The 7,689-nt window shown below is 42.6% G+C and overlaps 1 long non-coding RNA gene across 1 annotated transcript in view; it reads right to left on the bottom strand.

The window, feature by feature from the left end:
* Nucleotides 1–7,689, bottom strand: part of LOC134565457 (uncharacterized) — a 37,051-nt gene continuing 29,362 nt past the window's right edge. Inside the window, exons 2-3 of the long non-coding RNA XR_010083921.1 lie at nucleotides 2,973–4,814; nucleotides 1–120 (exon numbers count right to left, since the gene is read on the bottom strand). This is a non-coding gene — a long non-coding RNA (uncharacterized LOC134565457). The remainder of the gene's footprint in view (nucleotides 121–2,972; nucleotides 4,815–7,689) is intronic.

The raw sequence follows: 7,689 nt of genomic DNA, 5'->3' as shown, positions 1-7,689 counted from the left end.
GTTTAGAGCATTGTTGCTCTAAATGTATCTGTGCCAAAGTCTTCTAAAAAATGCATGTGCAGGCAGGTCATCCAATAAATCCTGTGGCAACAGTTTGCACCATGGATGGTTAGCTGAATTCTGTGGAAAGCATATACATTGAGAAATGTTATATTCAAATGGAGAAAATTTCTAGAAATATCATTATTCACCCCCTGCTATCAGGAGATCATAGCAATCCAAAAAGATATGACTGCTTTGAATTATTATTCATGTACCATAGAATATGTATTTTTTTAAGTAGCATTGTAAATTAATGTTAGCAAATCGTAATTTGTAATTTAAATGTAAATCAAAACTAAGAATATAATTAAGCTTTGAATGCCTAGGTAATATCTTCAGACTATTTTGTGGCAGGTTTTTTACTACTATTTTAAAGCATATTATTTGCCCTGAATACCTCAATGCATATTATCTGTAAATGTGTGCTATAAAAATGTAAATAATAATAAGACATTAGGCTACACACTGCAGAATTCTAGCTGGATCTATTTCTGTGAAACTGAAAACTGCTCCATGCAGAGTTTTATGGGATTCTTTACCAGTGCGTGGAGACTGATTCAGGCAGGGGGATGTTAGGAAGAAACAGTACCCCCATAACTGGTTCATCTGAAGCTTGAATTTAATATTTTAATGGAAATAAAAAGCCCAGTATCTTCTATTTTATCAAACAACACAGTCATGTAGCTCTAAGCAGTTCATACATTTATATTAATGTTTGTTTCTGTGCAAGGCAATCGTAAGAATGTAGAGAATATATAAGTAGTACACACATTTATATTAATGCTTGCTTCTGTGCAAGGCAATTGTAAGAGTGTAGAGAATATATCTATCAGTCCATCCTCTTACTGAAATCACTGTGTGGCTGCAAAAACATTTTGGCACTGGCCAAGCTGGAGTACAGAGTTGTCACCACTTGCCTGGCCCACTACTCCCTCAGCACAGGTATTTCCCCAGTGATGCAACCACCTCTGGGTCGGACCACACGTATTAGTGAAATTATCTCAGTTGAAAAAAGACACAAACACATGTAACTACACCAGCAGAGACAACTGCCTGTGAGGTTGAAATGTAAGTCAGATTTTAAACTCATAAAAATATTTTCTTACAGGAACAGGGGCTTTGTAGCAGTAAGTAATTGCCAAGACTATGTGCTTGACAAATTTAGGGCATTATCTTTAAAACAAAGTTGAAGGTCTGATCAAAATGAAATAAATTAGTTGAAAAAGGCCAGGACATATCTAAATTTTTTAAGACAGATGAGACTATTTTAAAAAGCCTCTCCTGATCTCTGCACTTTGGCCAGCTATCAAATTGCTGCCATTCTCTCCCCGAAGGCAGTGGGACCCCTTTGTTTTCTGTCAGCACAAGCCGCCAGTAATTGGTGGTCCTGAGGGTGTCCAATATTGAACCTCAGCTGTGCTTCCCCACACTGGCCATTGCTATGGAAGGGTCTGGGTCCTCCAGAAGCAATGGCTGTTGGACTGCTTGCTACTGAATACCAAATACATAGATCTCTTCTTGTTCTTCAGTAGCCATTTGATACAGATTTTGAAAGGAGAAGAGTGCAAAGAGAAGGCACACAGAAAGGACAGGCAAAGGCTTTGAGGACCAAGTGGCAGCTGGGATGCATGGGGCAGGTTGATCCCAGCAGGATGCCAGGTGCCCACCAAAGCTGCTCTATCACTGCTCTATCACTCACCAAAGCTGGACAAAGGAGCAAAAAGAAAACAAAAGTCTCATGAGTCAAGGGCAGGGAGATCTCAAGGTTGCTGCTTCCTTGAGATTCTCCTTGGGGTTGCTGGCCCCAAGGTAATAAGGTTTTTCCCCAGGGTTGCTGTTCCCTGAGGGTTTCCTCTGGGTTGCTGTTCCCAGAGGTAATAAGGTTTTCAGTCTTCTCTTTGCCCTAAGTGTTACACACCAGAGGTAGAGACGACAAGTTGAGTCTGCTGGTGCACATTTCCAAGGTTGTTTATTCTTCATTATCTCAGTCCTTTTTCAACTCTGCCAGGCCTCCCTGGCAGGGCACCTTATCTTAGTTCTTTCTCAGCTCTGCAAGGCATCCCCAGCAGAGCAGGACACGCGGCAGACTGGGCGGATCAGAGAGAGCCCCGCACCTTAAGTACGGTATCTTTGACCCAACGTCTGAGACGTATTTTTTATTTACAAAATTTTACCAATACCTATTGCCTATACTAACATGTCAGTTCTACTCTAAGCCAATCTCTAAAACCCAACTCAGCACAAGATGGGGGACGAGAGCAAGAACAAGGAAGACAGGGGCCACTCCCCAATTCCTCCATCTTGTCTCTTCAGCCCCATATGCTAAGAATCCTAATTTCTATAGTTATATTCTATAATAAACCATCCACTACTTATTTTAAATTCTTAGGATTTGTGATTCTTCCTGCATGTGAGTGTTCACTCCCATGGACAGCAATCAGAGTCAGTGTCTTCCTGGGATCTGTGTGGGTCTAACTGACCCCCCTGTCTTGATCCCAGACCCCCCTGTCCAGTCTCCAAACTGTCCAGGGTGGCCAGAGGGATGTTCTAGACTCCGACAGGGAGAAATCACTTGCCAATGACCATCATGGGCAAAAGAGACTCCTCTTGGGGATATTAGTTTAATTTACTGTCAATCAAATCAGAGTAGAGTAACAAGAAATGAGAGCAGATCCTAAAAAACCTCCCCCCCCACCTTCTTTGTGGGTTCAACTTTACTCCCTAATTCCCTCCCATCCTCCCCCTAGTGCTCAGGGGGGAGCAGAGGGATGGGGGCTACAGTGAGTTCATCCCACCTTGTCTCTGCTGCTCCTTGTTCCTCAGGGGGAGGACTCCTCACTCTTCCCCTGCTCCAGCGTGGGGTCCAACCCTCTTTGACAGGCAGGAATGAAATTATTACTGACAGCTAAAATTAAGATTTTAATAATTACCTGAGCTCTTCTTTGCTCAGACCCAGCAGGAGCACATCCTACGATGTGCAGTGTGTCAGCCACTTATCTTGAGGTAAATGAAAGCTGAGGCTTTGCAGCATTGGAAAGATGTTCAGCAACTTTCAGCATTAGGCTCAAGAGTATTTTCTTAGCATGAAGAGTTCAGCAGGAATTTCACCTTGCATGAGGTCAGACAAATAACATTCAGAGTGTAAATGATGTTTAAGACTGCTGAAATGGAAGAGGGGGCGAAAACAGAAAGGGAACAAAATATTATAGAAGATTAAGAAGTGAATTAAGATGATGTCTTTTCTCTTCCCACACATAGGTACCGATTTCACATCCTTTCAGAGTTTGTATTTGACTCTGCACAGAGCCTTTCAGCATGGCTTTGATTTGTCTGTTCAGTAGAGAAATAGTCCAACCTTTGCACATGGACAAGCCCTGAGTATGGCTCCTGTGTTCTGTAAGAGTTGTCCAAGCACAACTTTGATTGTCTGATCTTTGATGTAAAGAAATCAGGTCCTGTTGCAAGGGAAACGCCATCTGCTTTGAAAATGACAAACCGATTATTTTGGTTAAGAAATTCTGATGCTGCAGGGGTGACCGAAGTTTGAGTGGGGATGTAGAGCCAAGGGACACTGGAGAGATGGTCTCTCATGTTGACTATCACTTCTTCCTTGAGAAAGGGTTGTGAGATATCTCTAAACCAAGACCCATTTGCCAGTTTGTGGCACCTTCTTGTCTTGTCTCCTCTGAAGTCAGATACGCTGGTTGAAAAACCATCTAAGGTTGTCTGCTTCTGTGAGTTGACCTGGTGATTTGGGGTTATGAGCATCAAACTTTAGTTTCTGGACTTGCTTAAAAAAACCCTTGTTTGGACTGATGTGGGATTTCCTATAGACATTCCCTAAACTCTGTGATTTTGCAAAATTAGTGTCTCATGAAAAGCTGGGTTAGTTGCAGAGTGTGTGTGTGTGTGTCTACTCCACAATGCTGCTTAAAACAGTAAAGCAAGTCACCCATCATCTTCTCTAGATGATCTAGAAACCTCCATGGACAGACTCCTTCCTCACAGATGCCTGTCCCAGCTCTGGAAAAGAGTTTTCCTTCTGTCTAGTTCAAACCTACCCAATAGTCTTTGTAACAAGGGGACAATTGCCATGGCTTCAGGAATGGGGGTTCCAATCCCCTTGCCATAGGCAGGGATACCTTCAGCAAGAACAGGTTGCTCAGAGCCCTTCCCAGTCTGGCCTTGAACACTTCCAGGGTTGAAGAATCCACTGCTTCTCTGGGGGACCTGTTGCAGTGTCTCACCATCCTCACAGTGAAGAATTTCTTCCTAATATCTAACCTAAATCTATCCTCTTTCAGTTTAAGGCATTCCCTCTCATCCTATCTCTTCATGGCCTTGTAAACAGTCCCTCTCCAGTTTTCTGTAGCCCCGCTTTAGATTATGGAATATCACTCTGGAGCCTTCTCTTCCCCAGGCTGGACAGCCCCAAATCTTTGGCCTGTCTTCATAGGAGAGGTTCTCTGGCCCTCAGAGCATCTTTAGGGCCTCCTCTGGACTCTCTTCAACACATCGATGTCCCTCTTATGCTGGGGTCCCAGAGCTGGATGCAGAATGCCAGGTGGGGTCTTACAAGAGTGAAGTGGAGGGGGAGAATCACCTCCCTTGACCTGTGGGTTGACCTTCCTGCAAGACAACCCATCTGTGGCTCCTCATCAGGTACAAGTTGTCTTCATCAGATCTCCTGGTCATTAATTGCTTTCCTACAAGTTTCAACCCATTGCAGCATATCTTGTAATTTCTAAGAGGCTGTGGCTTTGTGACCTTCCCTGCTCAAAAAAAAAAAACCATTGATAAGTTACATTTATCCAGATAACTTAGAAGTGTAGGTGGATGCTCATCCAAATAGCAGAGGGTACAGAAGAAGCGTGATTTTTGTTTTCAGTGAAAATTTTAAAGAAATCTACATAGCACACAGTATCTAAATCTAGAAGCCACAAATTTGAATGCATAAAGTGTTATTGTTTATATGCTGGAATGTTTATATGCAAATTTTAAATAATTCATCACCATAACAATCTCATCAGCTTATCTTAAAACCTTAATTTAGGCCTACACACATTCAAAGAGTTTGTTTTCCTGCTGAAACTATCCTCCACACTTTGCTACTCATGTCCTCTACCAGCCCTGACTTTTGAGCACTCAGCTTTCTGCAGGGAGTGGAAATGCTTTGCTGTTTTTCTGTAGCTTCAAGAAACACAGTGACTGAGAGGCAATGGCCACACCACTGACTCTGTCAGGTAACCCAGCACACATCCAGCTCTTTGGCTAAGATCAGAAAAAAGCTGGCAAGACTTCAACTAACAGGGCAAGAGCAAGGAGAGGAGAGAGCGCCAGAGCACTGTAAACACGTTTACAACAAAAACCTCTTCTTCTTTCCCTTGGCTTGTGCTTGGTTATTTCGTTTTCCCCTTTTAAGTGTCACTGACTTGAGGAAGGTGAGGGGGAGAGTCAGGAAGAACAATTTTTTTTCACTTCAATGAAACATGTTTCAATCTCCATTCAATACAAGCACCATGGTGCAGGTCCTGCCATAGTGAAAAAGTGTAGGGGGGTACTCCTAGGGTTTCCTCATACAGCAGACAGTGTCAGAACAAAATGTACCTTCAGTGTACATCCTGAAAGTCTTCTAGAGAAGAATCCAGCCCAGGAAGGGGAAGAGGCAGTGGGCTACAAGGCAATCCATTATATCTGTGCTTTATCATAGTCCCTTACTTATTTGTGCACCCTGACTCCTCTGGAGACAAACAGAAAGGATTCATCTTAACAAAACAGCTCTGAGAGCCACAAAGAAGGAAGAGGGGAGTAGCTGGGATAAGTCAAATGACACTCAGCAACACTCACATATCTTTTTCTCTCTGACTCCTAGGGAGTTAAACTGTGGATGCACTGAACTAGTTTGTAATTGAATTGTGTCTTGAGGGTGAATGTGCTCTTGTGCACTGACCCCTCTCACAGAACATGGGCTATAGACTGGAGATCATGGGCATCCGCGTATGTGGCACCTGTGCCTTGCAATGCACCAGCAATTTGGAGTGCTTCAATTTTGTTAACTGGTTTCACCTTTGAATAGTATTTTTCTCACTGGCAAGGCAGCCTGTCTGACCCATCCAGTCTGCTCAAGTCTGGTGCAGAAATACAAGGAGAAGGAAAAAGGGCTGAATGGATAGGAAAAGCTTATTAGCACACAGAGTTTTGCACAGAAAAACATCTTCATTCAAGCACAGCATCATCCCCCTCTTTACTACTGTGTCATCTTCTACAGCCTCATTTCTAATGAGGTCAGGATTTCTGCTTTTCAGCTGGTATGGGTTAGCAGATCCTCAGTGTGGGCAGAGATGCCCAGGAAAATCCTGCATTGAACCTGCTGTTTTGTTGAAATGTGTTCCAGTCAGACATACCAGGGATGAGAGGGTGGAACAGGGTAACTGTGTTACCTGTGAGGGCTCCCCCAGTCAGGGCCACTCTTCCAGCAAGGGGAAAGTACTCAGAGGGAAAACCAGCCACTGTACTGCTATATCAGACATCTTTGGCTTAGTTTTTAAGTGCTAAAAGTATTCTTGATGCAGCAGAAGAATACAAACTGAGTTGTTCCACAAGCCAAGGAGAAGAAACAGAGAGGAAGAATCACAACCAATTAAAAAATGCAATTTATCCCATTGAAGGAAGCAAGGTATGAGTGAAGGCAGAAATGCCCCACAGCTCTCTGAAGGACACTGGCCCTATTGCCTTTGGTCTGCAGTGGGACAGGATTAATGTGGAGGGTCTTGGGATGAGCTCAGTAAGAGTGAGCTAACATCAAATTGGACACTGTACAACCAAGGTCAAAGACATCCCAATGGGGGGATAGAAAATCTTCAAGTTTTGTCTCTGCTAGAATAACATTAGATACAAAATTTATAATAACTTGAGAGAATAACTTGCATTTACTGTTTATAATAGTCATACATAAATTGCTAACAAATGTTTTTAATATCATAGTATGATTCATAATAATAAATAATAATTCACAAATGATGAAAACAATATTTCACAATAATCACCAATGAGTTAACCTCTTTCATACACCATGTGAAGTAAGACTGAGGTATTCCATGGACAAAGTGCACATTTTGGGAAACACTTTTTGGTCTGTTCTGTTCCATTCCTAAATGGTGTTGGAAACATAGTGAAAGGTGAAATTACTGAGGGAGAAGAGAATTTCTGCATCCAGGGAGAGACTATAGTGCTTAGGCTCAGTTTGCTTAATAGCCAGAAGAAAGAGAGGGAGAGTTAAATGGATTTCAAAATTATGCTGATCAGAGAGACAGGAAATTGGATGTTACCATCACTACTGAAGGAGCCAGGTGACTTTCAAACAGACTGAAGCCAGCAAACCCATTTTCTGCAGGTTTTATCCAAAGTGGTGGTACTTTGTGAGCAAACTCATTTTGTTAATGGTAACTGCACTTTTTTTTTTTCTTTTTTTAATCCCAAAGATGCTGTGAGGATAAGTATATTGAAATTCAAAACCCTGCACTGATCCTGAGCCCCTCTGGGGTACCGCTCCATTTCACCCAGAGATTAGCACCTGTGTGCCACACAGACAGCTGGATTAAGAAACTAATACATCTGACAGTTACAGCCAGCAGATTTTGGCTGAAA

This window comes from Prinia subflava, chromosome 2 (assembly GCF_021018805.1).
Source record: "Prinia subflava isolate CZ2003 ecotype Zambia chromosome 2, Cam_Psub_1.2, whole genome shotgun sequence".
Taxonomy (NCBI): domain Eukaryota; kingdom Metazoa; phylum Chordata; class Aves; order Passeriformes; family Cisticolidae; genus Prinia; species Prinia subflava.
This window is presented reverse-complemented; position numbering and strand designations above follow the sequence as displayed.